The sequence below is a fragment of the Tupaia chinensis genome, unplaced genomic scaffold, assembly GCF_000334495.1.
Source record: "Tupaia chinensis unplaced genomic scaffold, TupChi_1.0 Scaffold000133_1, whole genome shotgun sequence".
NCBI lineage: Eukaryota > Metazoa > Chordata > Mammalia > Scandentia > Tupaiidae > Tupaia > Tupaia belangeri.
In genome coordinates this window covers 1,745,600-1,758,422 of record NW_006159602.1, presented here as the reverse complement: position 1 = coordinate 1,758,422, position 12,823 = coordinate 1,745,600, and positions in this window count along the sequence as shown.

Below are 12,823 nucleotides of genomic sequence, written 5' to 3'. Positions count from 1 at the left end.
GTTGGGAGGTTCATCCCTTCCTCTTAGTTCCTGCTGCTTTCTCCCTGGAACCCTGCAAGCCAAGGTTGCCTATGGAGGTTCCCAGCCAGAACTGTGATCATGGGCTCTTCCCACAACAAAGGTGCAGATATCAAGTGGGCCTGAAATAAGCACTCTTCTGAGTTTTTAATAGGTAATAGGGTTCAGGTAAAAGAGATTGCCAATCATTTTCTGCTAGCCAGGGTATCACTCACCCACTGCAAAGATCATGACCAAGGCAACTGTGACAGAAGAGAGCATCAGGCCCTAAACATCTGGCAGCTCAGAAGGGGTGTTTTCTGTCTTGGGAAAGCTGACATTCAGTAAATCGTTAGTGCTGGCTCCCACAGCGATCAGGCTAGCTTTAGGCAACAAGAACTTATGGTGGGGAAAATGAAGCCTTGATATATAGGTTGCACAATCTTAAAGGGATTTTTCTAAGTGACGATTTTTTTCCCCCCAAGAAGAGTGACTTGAGAAGCTTCGTAAATGTAATCTTGCTGCATTATTGGGTGACAATTCCTCATGGATCTCCCACATTTCTTGTGAGCAGAGACAGTAGCTGCCCTTTGTTCTTTTTAAAAGTGTGTACGGCCATCAGCTGAAAGATACCATCTCCCTCTGAGCACCAGGCAGGCATCCTTACTCTATCCATTATGAGAGATTCGGGTTCCTTAGGCTCAGGATTCCTCTCCTGTAATGCAACCAATATTCCATTCCCTCTCCAAATGGTCTCAGAGTTGGGAACTGAGGGTTGGAAACTGAAGCAAATGAATGTTGATACTGTGGCTTTTGCTGTTGGTGTGAGTAATAAACTCTCATTTCTGACACAGGAGTCATGTATCTTCCACTAGCATCTATAAAACAGGGATAGGCTAACTTGTTGGCTTAAAATAGGGTCAAATCTCAGGTTCTTTATAATTATTGATGCATATTCTTTCTAGGCATACTGAAGTTATGGAGCGTATCATAGCATATCAATGATTCATACAGCGGAATGTGATTCTCAATGCTGTGCAGTAGCTGTGTGAATCAGAGATCTCTTTTCATGGGCCAGTCATGTGATGCCGTGGTAACACAGTGCTTCACAGAGCTGAAGTTGTAGGAAGGACCTGCGCTCATGTCCAGGGTCTCCCTGACCATGCAGGGCATGGGGCATGCACATGTGTGCCCATGATCCTAAGGCTGGCTGAGGCAGGGATAGATCATGGTGTGAAGACCGTATTAGGAATGACTCTGTTTTTGTCTCTTTATCTCTGTCCCTCATGGAAGAAATAAGTAAGTAAACAGGAAAAATTATTTTCTTTATGCCAGATTTCTGGTCTGTGTCACTTTTTAGAGAACTGTTTATTTCTGTTTAAAAATGGAACATCTTGGGGCCAGTAGTGGTTACATCCCTGGACTCCCACATGGTTAACTGCAGTTCGAGTCCCAGACCTAGTGACTTGAAAATCATGCTGGGCATGTGTGTATGCATGCCCAGGATCTTGAGAGAATAGAAGAAAGGATTTTGGCCTGGCCATCCCCTCTAGGGGATGATTTCTTACTCTCCCTCTCACTGTCTCTGTCTCTCTCTCTGGGAACACACACACACACATGAGGCAAAAACCTCTAAAAAATTGAACATTTTTGCTAGGGTTCAATGTATAAATATGACTATTTTTACATCACTATTACCATGTCTTTCCTGGAAAAAAGCCTACTTTCCCTCCCAAAGATCAATCTGGTTCCTTCTAATCTCTAACAAAGGAACCAACCTCTCTAAGTTTCCTGGAAGACAGTTTTGCATTTGCTTAGTTCCATAAATAGCAAATAACTGACTCAGCTGTGCTGGCACGAGTGGGAGGGCAAAACTGTGTGATGACTGAAGCCACATAGGACGCCTGGGTTTGGTTCCTGGCCCAACTTAAAATAGTCTGGGCATGGTGTCATGTGCCTGTGGTCCTAGATAACTGAGAGGCTGGGGTAGGAGGATCATGATGTGGCGAGGCCCTGAAAAATACGCTCTTCCCCCCATCTCTCTGCGTTTAAAAATATTTAAAAGGTAAGTAACTGAATGGGGCCTTGCCCATCCTTCTGATGGTATATGAATCCAAATCTTATGTGCTTTCTACTGCATCATTCTGCTTTTCCATAATAAAAGAGTAACCCTTACTATTTACTGAAGACTTATTCTGAAATGAGGTCTTCCCACGTGTTCTAATTCTTACAGCTCCATGGAGGTGGGTTCTATTATCATTTCCACATAGATTTGAAAAAAAAAAAAACTAAGGGTATGAAAGTTAAGTGTTATGTGCAATCTAACACAGCTAGTAAATGGTGGGAATGGATTGGGAGCCCAAATCTATCTTCTTAACCACCAACTGCACTGCCTCCCAGGGAGGTCCTGCCCAGTTCGTGTCTGAATAGTATAGTAAATGAAGGCGGCTTTATTGAAATAAGTTATACCACCCACAAAATAGGTAGTAAAGGTAACCAAAACCTAATTGCAATGAAGTGAAGCTTGCACAGTCTAATTCTCTATTGTAAAGAATCTTCAAGAGGAAACAGTAATGCTCCTTGTTAAATTTTTTTTTTTTTAGACTTGTTATTTTGGTCTTTAGTGATGTTTTTACATCAATTCAGATATTTTCCCTCCTTATGAATATTTAAATAATTTATTCCTCTTGGCTTAGTCAAACTGAGACTTTGTTGCTTTTATAGGAATGACAAAGTAGTGTACAGATAATTTAATCATAATGCAACCAGGGTTTCACTTTCTCTTTCATTTGTAACAGTGCCAGGTTAAATAAATAACTGTCAGATGGCCCATCAGCTAAGAATAATTATTGTCTCTTTCTTTGCTTATTTGCACAAGCTTTATCTTTTAAAAAATTTTAAACCTGTTAGATCTCTTAAGTTCTATTTGAGCTTTTTGTCTGTCATAATATTTGTGAGCCGTTATTCCAGATGAAAGAAAGCCTTACAAAGGTCTGTGAAGTGGTTTACAGAAATATAGAGGCAGCAGAGTAAATAAAAGAACAAGTGCTGGACCTATGGCCTAGTGGAAGGGAGCTAGATCCCACATGGATGATTGCAGTTCCAGTCCTGGCTCTAGTGGCTTGAACAAGCCAGGCACATGTGCAGTGAGAGCACCAAATCCCTAAAGGATAGAGAAATGGAGGAAAAGAGATTGTGGTACAACCACCACCACCCTCATTGAGGGATTTTTTTTTTTTTTCTTTCTTTCTCTGGTAAGTGAATGTGTCCTCTAATAATTAAAAAAAAAAAAAAAAAAAAAGAAGCAGCAGCAGAAGGAGAGGAGAAGGCAAAGAAGAGGAGGAGGAAGAAGAGGAGGAAGGAGAATAATAGGGGAGGAAGAAGAGAAAGAGGAAGAAGAGGAGGTTGAGTAGGAGAAGAAGAAGAAATGAGATAGGTAAAACATGGGTCCAAGCTCAGTTTCTCCATTTGTCTGTTTGGAGTAATTTTGGTAAGTTTCTTAATCCCTACGATTCTGTTTTTCACCTATAAAATGAGATAATATTGTCACAGAGCCATTGTGCGGATGAGAAATAATGTACTTAAGGTAATGACACACATGAAGTGCTCAAGAAGCTGAACAATCATCACTGTTATTTCAAGATAATTATTACCATTACTATTAATTTACTAAATTTTCTGTATCTTTGTAGATCTATTTAGATTTACAGCTGTAGAGTCTTACTAACTAAATAATAATTGTAGAAATAATTCCTTTTTTTTTCTCCAAACAAATTTTCGGACACACACCCCCCCAATTGAAAAATCCAAAAAAAAAAAAAAAAAAAAAAAAAGAAGCAGCAGCAGAAGGAGAGGAGAAGGTAAAGAAGAGGAGGAGGAAGAAGAGGAGGAAGGAGAATAATAGGGGAGGAAGAAGAGAAAGAGGAAGAAGAGGAGGTTGAGTAGGAGAAGAAGAAGAAATGAGATAGGTAAAACATGGGTCCAAGCTCAGTTTCTCCATTTGTCTGTTTGGAGTAATTTTGGTAAGTTTCTTAATCCCTACGATTCTGTTTTTCACCTATAAAATGAGATAATATTGTCACAGAGCCATTGTGCGGATGAGAAATAATGTACTTAAGGTAATGACACACATGAAGTGCTCAAGAAGCTGAACAATCATCACTGTTATTTCAAGATAATTATTACCATTACTATTAATTTACTAAATTTTCTGTATCTTTGTAGATCTATTTAGATTTACAGCTGTAGAGTCTTACTAACTAAATAATAATTGTAGAAATAATTCCTTTTTTTTTCTCCAAACAAATTTAAATATTTGTCTGGCTTTTTATCTTCATGGAAACTAAATTAATATTTTTAGGGTGCAAAAATACATTTTACTGACAGTAGATATTTTATACAAGCATTTAATATGTAGAACATTCAACTTTAAACATTAATAAGGTTGCCTGGAGACCTCTCCTAATTTGAAAAATTTGAACCTTGGAGGGGCCAGCAGGTGGTGTTGTGGTTAAGGTGTTGAACTCTTACATGGCTGACCACAGTTCGAGTCCTGGACCTGGCGGCTTCCTTTCTTATTTTCCCTCCTTCTCTCTCTGTCTCTTGCTGGTGAGCACATGTACCTATAGCAAGTTAAAGTAGTAATTAATTAATTAATTAATTAATTAAGTAAATAGTTCTTAAGAAAAGAATTTGAACCTTAGGGCATTAGGATATCATGTTCTTGGCCCATTACCAGCCAATATGCTTAGCTTCCTCAGTGGTGTATCACTACTCTGTTTTTATGGCAGTTGCCTTAGTATTTTATAAAGGTCAAAAGAACCAATACTAATATGTTAAAAGCACAAATAGCAATTGTCATTTAATATCAGTTCCAGACTTACCTCCTGAATGGAGTGTTTCTCCTCCATTCAGATAATTGCTTCATTACTATTCTCTTAAAACATATCATGTTTCTTTGTTTTATTTAGTACCTTTTTATTAGAATATCTTCTCTCTTTGCTCGTATTAAAACCCTGTTCACCTTTATAGGAGGGCTACAAGGTTGTTTTTCCTGAAGGTCCATCCCACCTTTACACAAGCCAGATTTTCCTACCTTTATGACATTGAGATTTTCCTGCTAATTAGGCTCTTAACTCAAATATATTCAGGTTTGTGAGCCATTTGTGCATTTTGATCTTCCAGAGAGAAAAACCATTGTCTTTATGTGTACATAGTGCCAGAGAGGGTCATTTACGATCATAGATGTCCAGTCTAGGCTAATTGAAAGAATAAATAAGGAACGACCTGTTTGGAGATAAAATAGTCGAGTAGTGGCTGGTGTAGCAGGAAAGACTATGGAAGTCTGACTGGAGACTTGGTCTGGTTGCCTGTTATGTGTGTGACTTGGGAAAATAATTTAACCTCTTTGAAGTCAATTTCTTCATATGTTAAAACACAAGTGATCTTGCATCTGTCCTTGCCCTGCCTATTTATGGGATAATTGTGAGACCAAATGAAGAAATGCAAGCATACCCTAAAGTAAATTATAAATGCTAACCTAATCTAACACATTCCTAGACAGCTGGACAACTTACTTGACATTAGACATTTCAGTAGCAAGCTTTACACACTCTAAAGAATTTATTTATTTATTTTAATTTACATTTTGTCACATGTCTTTACAGTATACATTTCTTTTTCGAAAACAAAAACCATACATACATATCAGTTAAAACAAGGATATTACTATATACATTATCATCAGCAAATTGCTTCTCTTTTTTTGTCAATTAAGCATACTTTTACCTGTTTTTTCCTTCCCCTTTCCCCTCCTGCCCTTCCATACTAAACTTTTTTCTTTTTTTCACATTTATTGATTCACAAAAGATCTTAAAGAATGGACAAAACTAGAATATAGTGACAAGTGCACTGTAATTTTCTTCTGAAACAATTTTTTCCCCTCTCTTCATCTCCCCTTTTACTAAGTAGAGGTATAAACTAACTTATTTGTTAAAAAAAAATTTAGGTTAATCTCAGTTTGGTCTGTTATTAGCACAAGCCCCATAAGAATTCAATTTCTGATGCAAGGCAACAGATACTATTATATTATTGAATTAATGCAAATAACCATTCTGCCACAAAATAAGAAAGCTCACAAATATTTTATAATTGCAAAGGGGTCAAGAAGGGAGAAAAGTTTATGTTTAAATTTTAAAAATTCTTTAACAAATTGCTGAACCCAACAACTCAAAAGAAAATAAAAATCCTTAAATCTGGAAGACAAAGCATAGAAGAAAATCAGTAATGTTTTAGAAAAAAAGTCATAGAATTCTATTTTACTAGTTTAGTCCCATGTAATCTCTTTTATTGAATTTGCAGTGTTACTGTGGTTTGTTAACATTCAACATTATTATTGATGTTTCAGAACTTGTCTCTACCATTAAGTTGGCCTTAATCTTGCCCATTTTTTGTTCTCTTATTTGTCTGTCTTTAGTTTTCCTGGTATAGTACTCCCTTCAGAACTTTTTAAAGAGCTGGTCTGGTGTTGGTAAATTCTTTCAGGTTTTGTTTATCTAAGAATGTTTTTTTATCTTTGTTTCCCACATGAAGGATAATCTTGCCCGATACAGTATTTTTGGTTGAAATTGTTTTTCACTTAACACTTTGAATATATTTTCCCATTCTTTCCTTGCTTACATTGTTTCCAATGAGAGGTCCTTTGAAAGTAACTTCATGTTTTTGTCTTGCCAATTTTAGTATCTTATCTCTGTCTGTGGTTTTAGTCAATCTGGCTATGATGTGCCTTAGAGATCTTCTTGGGTTGATTCTATGTGGGGTCCTTTGTATATCTTGGGTCTGAATATTTGAATGCCTCTCTAGGTTTGGAAAGTTTTCTTCCAGGATAGATTATCAGTGCTCTGGTTAGTTTCTTCACTTTTAGGGATACTGATCATCTGGATGCTTGGGCGTCTAATGGTATCTAGTATTACTCATATATTATTCTCATTTTAGGGGTTATTTTCTCAGTCTTTTTTGGTGAATTTTTCTAGGTCAGAGGTTCTATCTTTTACATCTGAGATTTGATCTTTTGCATGATCTAATTTGCTTTTAATACTTTCAAGGGAGGTTTTGATTTCCTGTATTACAGTCTTCATCTCTAATAGTTCCGTTTGATTCTTTTTTATGGTATTTCCTCTTTCAGATCTTGGAGCTCGTTGTCTCTTTTCTTCTGCATCTTCTGAAGTTCATTGTCTCTCTTCTCTTGCATCTCTGTTAGCTTTGTCACTATGAATATTCTAAAATCTTTATCTGACATTTCCAGGAGTTCCATTGTCTGTGGATGATGAAGGGCTGTTCTTTCCCCTTGGGGGGAGAGAGATTTTCTTGATTTTCCGTATTTCTTGTGCCTCTGCAGTGGTGGTTCCTGGTCATCTGATGGATTATACTTTACTTCCTACCTTCTGGCTTTTTGCTGGGTGTTGGGCCTGAAGGAGGGGTTTGGAGCAGAGGCTTTTTCCAGTTACAGGGACAAGGAGGCTATAGGGAACTTTGAGCATTCTTAATAGCAGGAATTGATCAAGTTTCAAAGATCAGGGAAGGGTTAACCTAAACAAGTATTATAAGCTAGCAGTCTTACTTTAATGAGTGAGTTAGAATTCTCTATAATAAGCTTCTATGCCTATTGTCACCTTACTTACATGTTGATAAAGATATTAAAGTGCTTAAATCAGTTTAGTCTTTTAAGTATATAATTGTACCTTTGTAATCTGCTTCGATTTTTAATTTGCTCATCAAACCAATATACTATCCCTACCTTTTTCATATTCCTAAAAGAGAAGTCAGCCCTGTTGGTTTGCATTTTGCCACTAATTAATGATCACTGATATTGGTCGACAGAGTTGCCAGAAGCCTCTGAGTGCTCCATCTTGCCTTCTTCCCCCTGAGCCTCCCCACATGTCTTCCCTGTGGTCACAGTGGTGCCCCAACCTGCCGTGGTCCTTGCAGCTTCCTGAGGCTGAAACTCGTTCAGCCAGACGGCACGACTCCCTCCAGGCAGCAACTCTGTGCCAGGCATCGGACTTCCAGGCTCATAAATGTGGAATCTGTCAGGCTGAGAACATAAATGCCCCAGCCCATTATTAGCCGATAGAAAGCTTATAAAAAAGGACTTTATAAACCAAAGCATGAATAAATAATTTCACGAGGAAAGCTGCAATGTGGCAGTCCTCGGTTTAATGCTGAAAGCCTTTCTGATGTGTTGCCAGAGGATTAAATGCTATCACCATGTTTCAGGCAGTGATTTTTATTGCATGTTTCACTCAGGATTTGGCATTGGAAAAGAAGGAATTCTGCACACATCAAATTGAAATTAGAAGGCAATGCCCTGCTATTTGAAGCCTAGATTCTATTGTTTTGAGGACATTATCTTCTATTGAGGTGTTCTCTCTCTCACCCTCTCTCTTCATTTTTAAACTGATATGTACCACCTTTAAGTTCCTAATAAACCCTTTCCATAGTCCCTGGTGCTTTTCAAAATTGTTCTTCATGGTGACAAATACAGTGATGGTTTTGCAGTATTAGCAGAGCAGCAGTGTGTGTAGTATTGCATAGAAAATCGAAGTTAAATAGGCAGGAAGACCTGGGACTGTGGTCTCTTCCTTTAAAAAAAGAAAAAAGTGTGCACAGCACAGGCCATTGGGCACAAGGTTACAACTTTGGATTGGTCACCTTAGGTTAGTGTGAAAGTCAAGACTCCAAGTCTTTAAAAGTGAGTTGAGGTCCAGGCTAGTGGGCCTTTTTATATTCTAGACCACATTACAATTGGCCTCCAGGATGGCAAACAAAAGTTCCCCAACTCCCTACAATCAATTCTCCTCTCTTTTCTGTTTTCTATCCACATTTTTTCCTCTAATAAGGGAAATTCTCGAATGGCTGATACCAGAATTTCCTTCTGCAAGGTAAGTAATACTTATTGAGAAAAGGTGATAATGACAACTATAGGCAATGCTTGTCAGGAAAGGCAAGGCAGCTCTACAAAAAACCAGGAGAGCAGTGGCTCTGCTCAAGGTGGGGAAGGAGACAGGACGCAAGCACCTGCAGACTGGGGTTGTGGGGTGAAGTGCCCAGGGCACCCTGAAGTAGAGGAGCTATATCACACTTAATGCTAATACTGACTTTTCTACTTGCATTTCTGAAATGAAAATGCCCTTCCATCTCCCCCTAAAGGCCTTCAGCAAATAGGGCAACGCTGATGAGTTCCTGCCAGTGCCCGGGCTTAAGGAAGGCCTGGGTTACTCATAGAACAGACAGAGCCAGATTTGCAGCAGTAGGAAGCTGGGAGGCCATCACATGAGTTAGGCCCTTTAGGGGCTTTGTGGAACTGTTAAGGGTGGGATCTGGATTGCCTGAGGCCATGGCATCCAGCCACTGGAGCCAATATTTCCTGGTTCCCCAAACACTAGAACCTTGTATTTACTTGAGGTTATACTAGATTTTTCAATGGGCCTACAATATAGTACTTTGTAATAAGTGTTATAAAAATGAGTGGTAGTGAGGTGGCTTGCAAAGATCCTGGCTTGCAGCCAGACAAAACGAGGAGAAAAATGTTCTTAGTGCAAATAAGTGAATAGGATTTATTTTTTATTCCAATGGGCTAGTTCATTGTAGAATCAAATGCTATCTCTATTTATATAAGATTTTTTTTCCTATTGGCATCTAATAGAATCCATAGAAAAATCATTCAGGGAAAATTAGTTATTTTTCATGGGCTTGTGCTCTAATAACATTCTTAGGAATAAGACATTCAGAAAGAAATTGTGTTATATTTCTCATTTCACATATTTTCAGGGAAAATGTTCTCTGCAAAGCACTTTTCTCCTGAATTTTATCTTGGAGCTGTCCTTCCTACCCTTTTCCCCCTGAGAGAAGAAAAGGGTAGGAAGGTGGACTAGGGTTTTCCCTTCTGACCCCCTTCTTCCCACGTTGTGTGAAATGTCCCTCTGACCTCTCCCAGCTCTCTTCATGATCGACCTCAGAGTTCTGGCCTCACCTTCTCTCAGAGGACCTCAGCTGACGTTTCACTTCAGAGCTGCTCTTTTTTCTCCAGCTTCTTCCATCAGCAGAGACCTGTGTGAAGGAAATTCCAGAGTAACCGACGAGTGTTGCTAATTAAAGAAAATACCTGAGTCTGAATCTTTTAAGAGAATACAGTTTTATTTGCCTGGTGGCTTGGCGGTCCAAGGCATAGAGACCACTTTTGGTGGGGTTCTTCTGGCTGCATCACAACATGGCAGAGGGTTGGGACCAGCAGTTAGTGTAATGTCTGTGTCGCTGGACTCCCATGTAGTCGACCGCGGTTCACGTCCCGGACCCAGTGGCTTAAAACTCACGCCAGGCGTGTGTGCCCAAGATCCCGAGAGGAGAATGGAGGAGAAGGGATTGTGGTGTGGCCATCTCCCCGGGGGGGGGGATGATTTCTCACTTTCTGTCTCTCTGTCTCTCTCTGTCTGTCTGGCAAGTGCACGCGCCCTATAGCAAAAACCTCGAAAACAAAACAAAACAAAACAAAACAAAAACAAAAACAAAACAACAACAAACAACATGGCAGAGGGCAGGAGAGTGTGGTTGTGTTTCATGTATGTCTCTCTTGTTTCCTCTTCTTGTAAACCCATCAAAAGTCAGTCATAGGGACCTTGCCCTGATGACCTTAATCGTAATGTCTTCCTCAGAGCCCTGACTTTTGTAACTGGATGGAATACTCACTCTCTTGGTCCCATCACAATCAAATCTCAACACATGAATTTTTGGAAGACATTCAAAACCATAGAACTGAGGTTGGTTTTCTTCCAACATATAGATAATAGGATTTCAGAGTGTGAAACGCTTTGAATGGGCTTTCTTCCATTCTGTTTGGAGAACCATTTACTGTTAGCACAGAGGAGTGACTTTGTCTTCTTCTATTGGTCTGAGTGGAAAATAATGCAAAAAGTGAAGTTATGTGTGAGTGTATGTGGATGTATTTGTGATGTGTGTGTGTCTGTGTGTGTCCTTTTGTGTAATGATAATAGGGAAATGTGGGGAAATCTAATGACTTAACTCAGTAGTTAGTAACCATTTTTCATGCAGGACAATTATGGAGCATATTGTAAAACATCCTCTTTTATATCAGTACATGCAATGTCTACAGCAGTACTTCAAGCATTTAATATCTTGTCACTGAACAGTTCATCTGGGAGGTCAAATTTCAAAATGATGTAAACAGCACAAACTGCAGAACCTGATTATTATGCCATGTCTGTGAACACTTTTTATGTTTTTGAAGTTGTTGGAGCTCAGATGAAGGATCTGAGGAACTGGGGGATGAGGATGTGAATCGGTGCCAATATTCAGTCACATAGGGGGTTCCTAGATTCCTGGGAATCAGAAGACAGAAGCTGTCATTTGAGAGAGTACTCTGAGAAGAATGGATTTTAAATGCCGTGAGAATACCTGTCCTTACTTTTGTATTATTTGCAGCCTGTACAATTTAGGCTTCTTGGTTGCAAGCAACATGAAGAGACTGTTTATTTTACATAAAAAGACAATTTGTTACAATAATATTTTGGGCTCACAAAATGAATGGGAAGCTGAAGAACAAGCAACTAAAGTCTCCTCTAGACCAGTGTCCCAGACCTACTGCAGGCCCAGGGTGCTCTGTACTCTGCACAAAGAAGCATGTCCCCAGAAATTGCATCCTTTCCTTGACTGCTCAGGATCAGAGTTCTGGGAGAGAATGGTCACTCAACTGGGCTTAACTCAGGTGCCTACCCTCCCTCCCCAGAAGCCTGTACAGGGCTGGGGAGGGGGAGGGCCTGGCCCCTCTAGTGTCCATGGGGCAACAGGTTAGTTTCTCTTCTCTTTAAGACCATGAGAAATGAGGGCTCTCCACGAAGGAGAGATTGGAGGGTGTTTTAGTCCTTTCTGTTGCTAACAGCTAACTACCTGAGTCTGGGTTTACTTAGGTCATGATTTTGAAGGTCCAAGGTTGGGCAGCTGCAGCTGGTGAGGCTCTTCTTGCTGGTGGGTAACCTGATGGAGGCTTCACTTGGCCAGACAGAGCAAGTGTGTGTCCATTTGACTCTGTCTCTGTTTTGGTCTCTCTCTCTTTGTAAAACTATCCAGTGGGGTATGGGGGAAGAGGGTCATCCTAATCACTTCCCCAAAACTCTTAAAAAAAAAAAAGAATTATTTATTCATCCATTTATTTTAATCTGACCAGAGAGAGACAGAGAGAGAAAGAAAGTGAGAAAGCAAGCCACCAGGTCCAGGACTTAAACCTTGGTCGGCCATGTGGGAATGTCCAGCGCCTTAGCCACCACGCCACCTGCTGGTCCCCGCCAGAGGCTCTTAAATCCATAATTGGATTCTCTTTCCTCTTAATACTATCATAATAGAAACCAAATATTTTTAGTTAAATTAATTGATCAACTAATTTAGTTAGTTTTTGCTATAGGGCAGATGCACTCACCAGAGAGAGACAAAGAGAGAGAGAAAGTAAGAAATGACCTGCTGGGGGGATGGCCACACACAATCCCTTCTGGACTTTGGGCACACATGCACACGTGTCCAGCATGGTTTTTCAAGCTGCCGGTTCAGGACTCAACCTTCAGCCATGTGGGAATCCAGCGCCTTCACCACCACACCACCTGGTGATCCCAGAAACCAAATCTTAACACATGAATTTTGGGACTACACACTCAAACTATGACAGAGCATGAATAGGAAGATGGTAGGGGAAGTTGAAGGCCGTCAAGCTAAAAAGTGATTCGAGTCTGTTATGAGTCCTGTAACTTAGCCAGAAGAAACT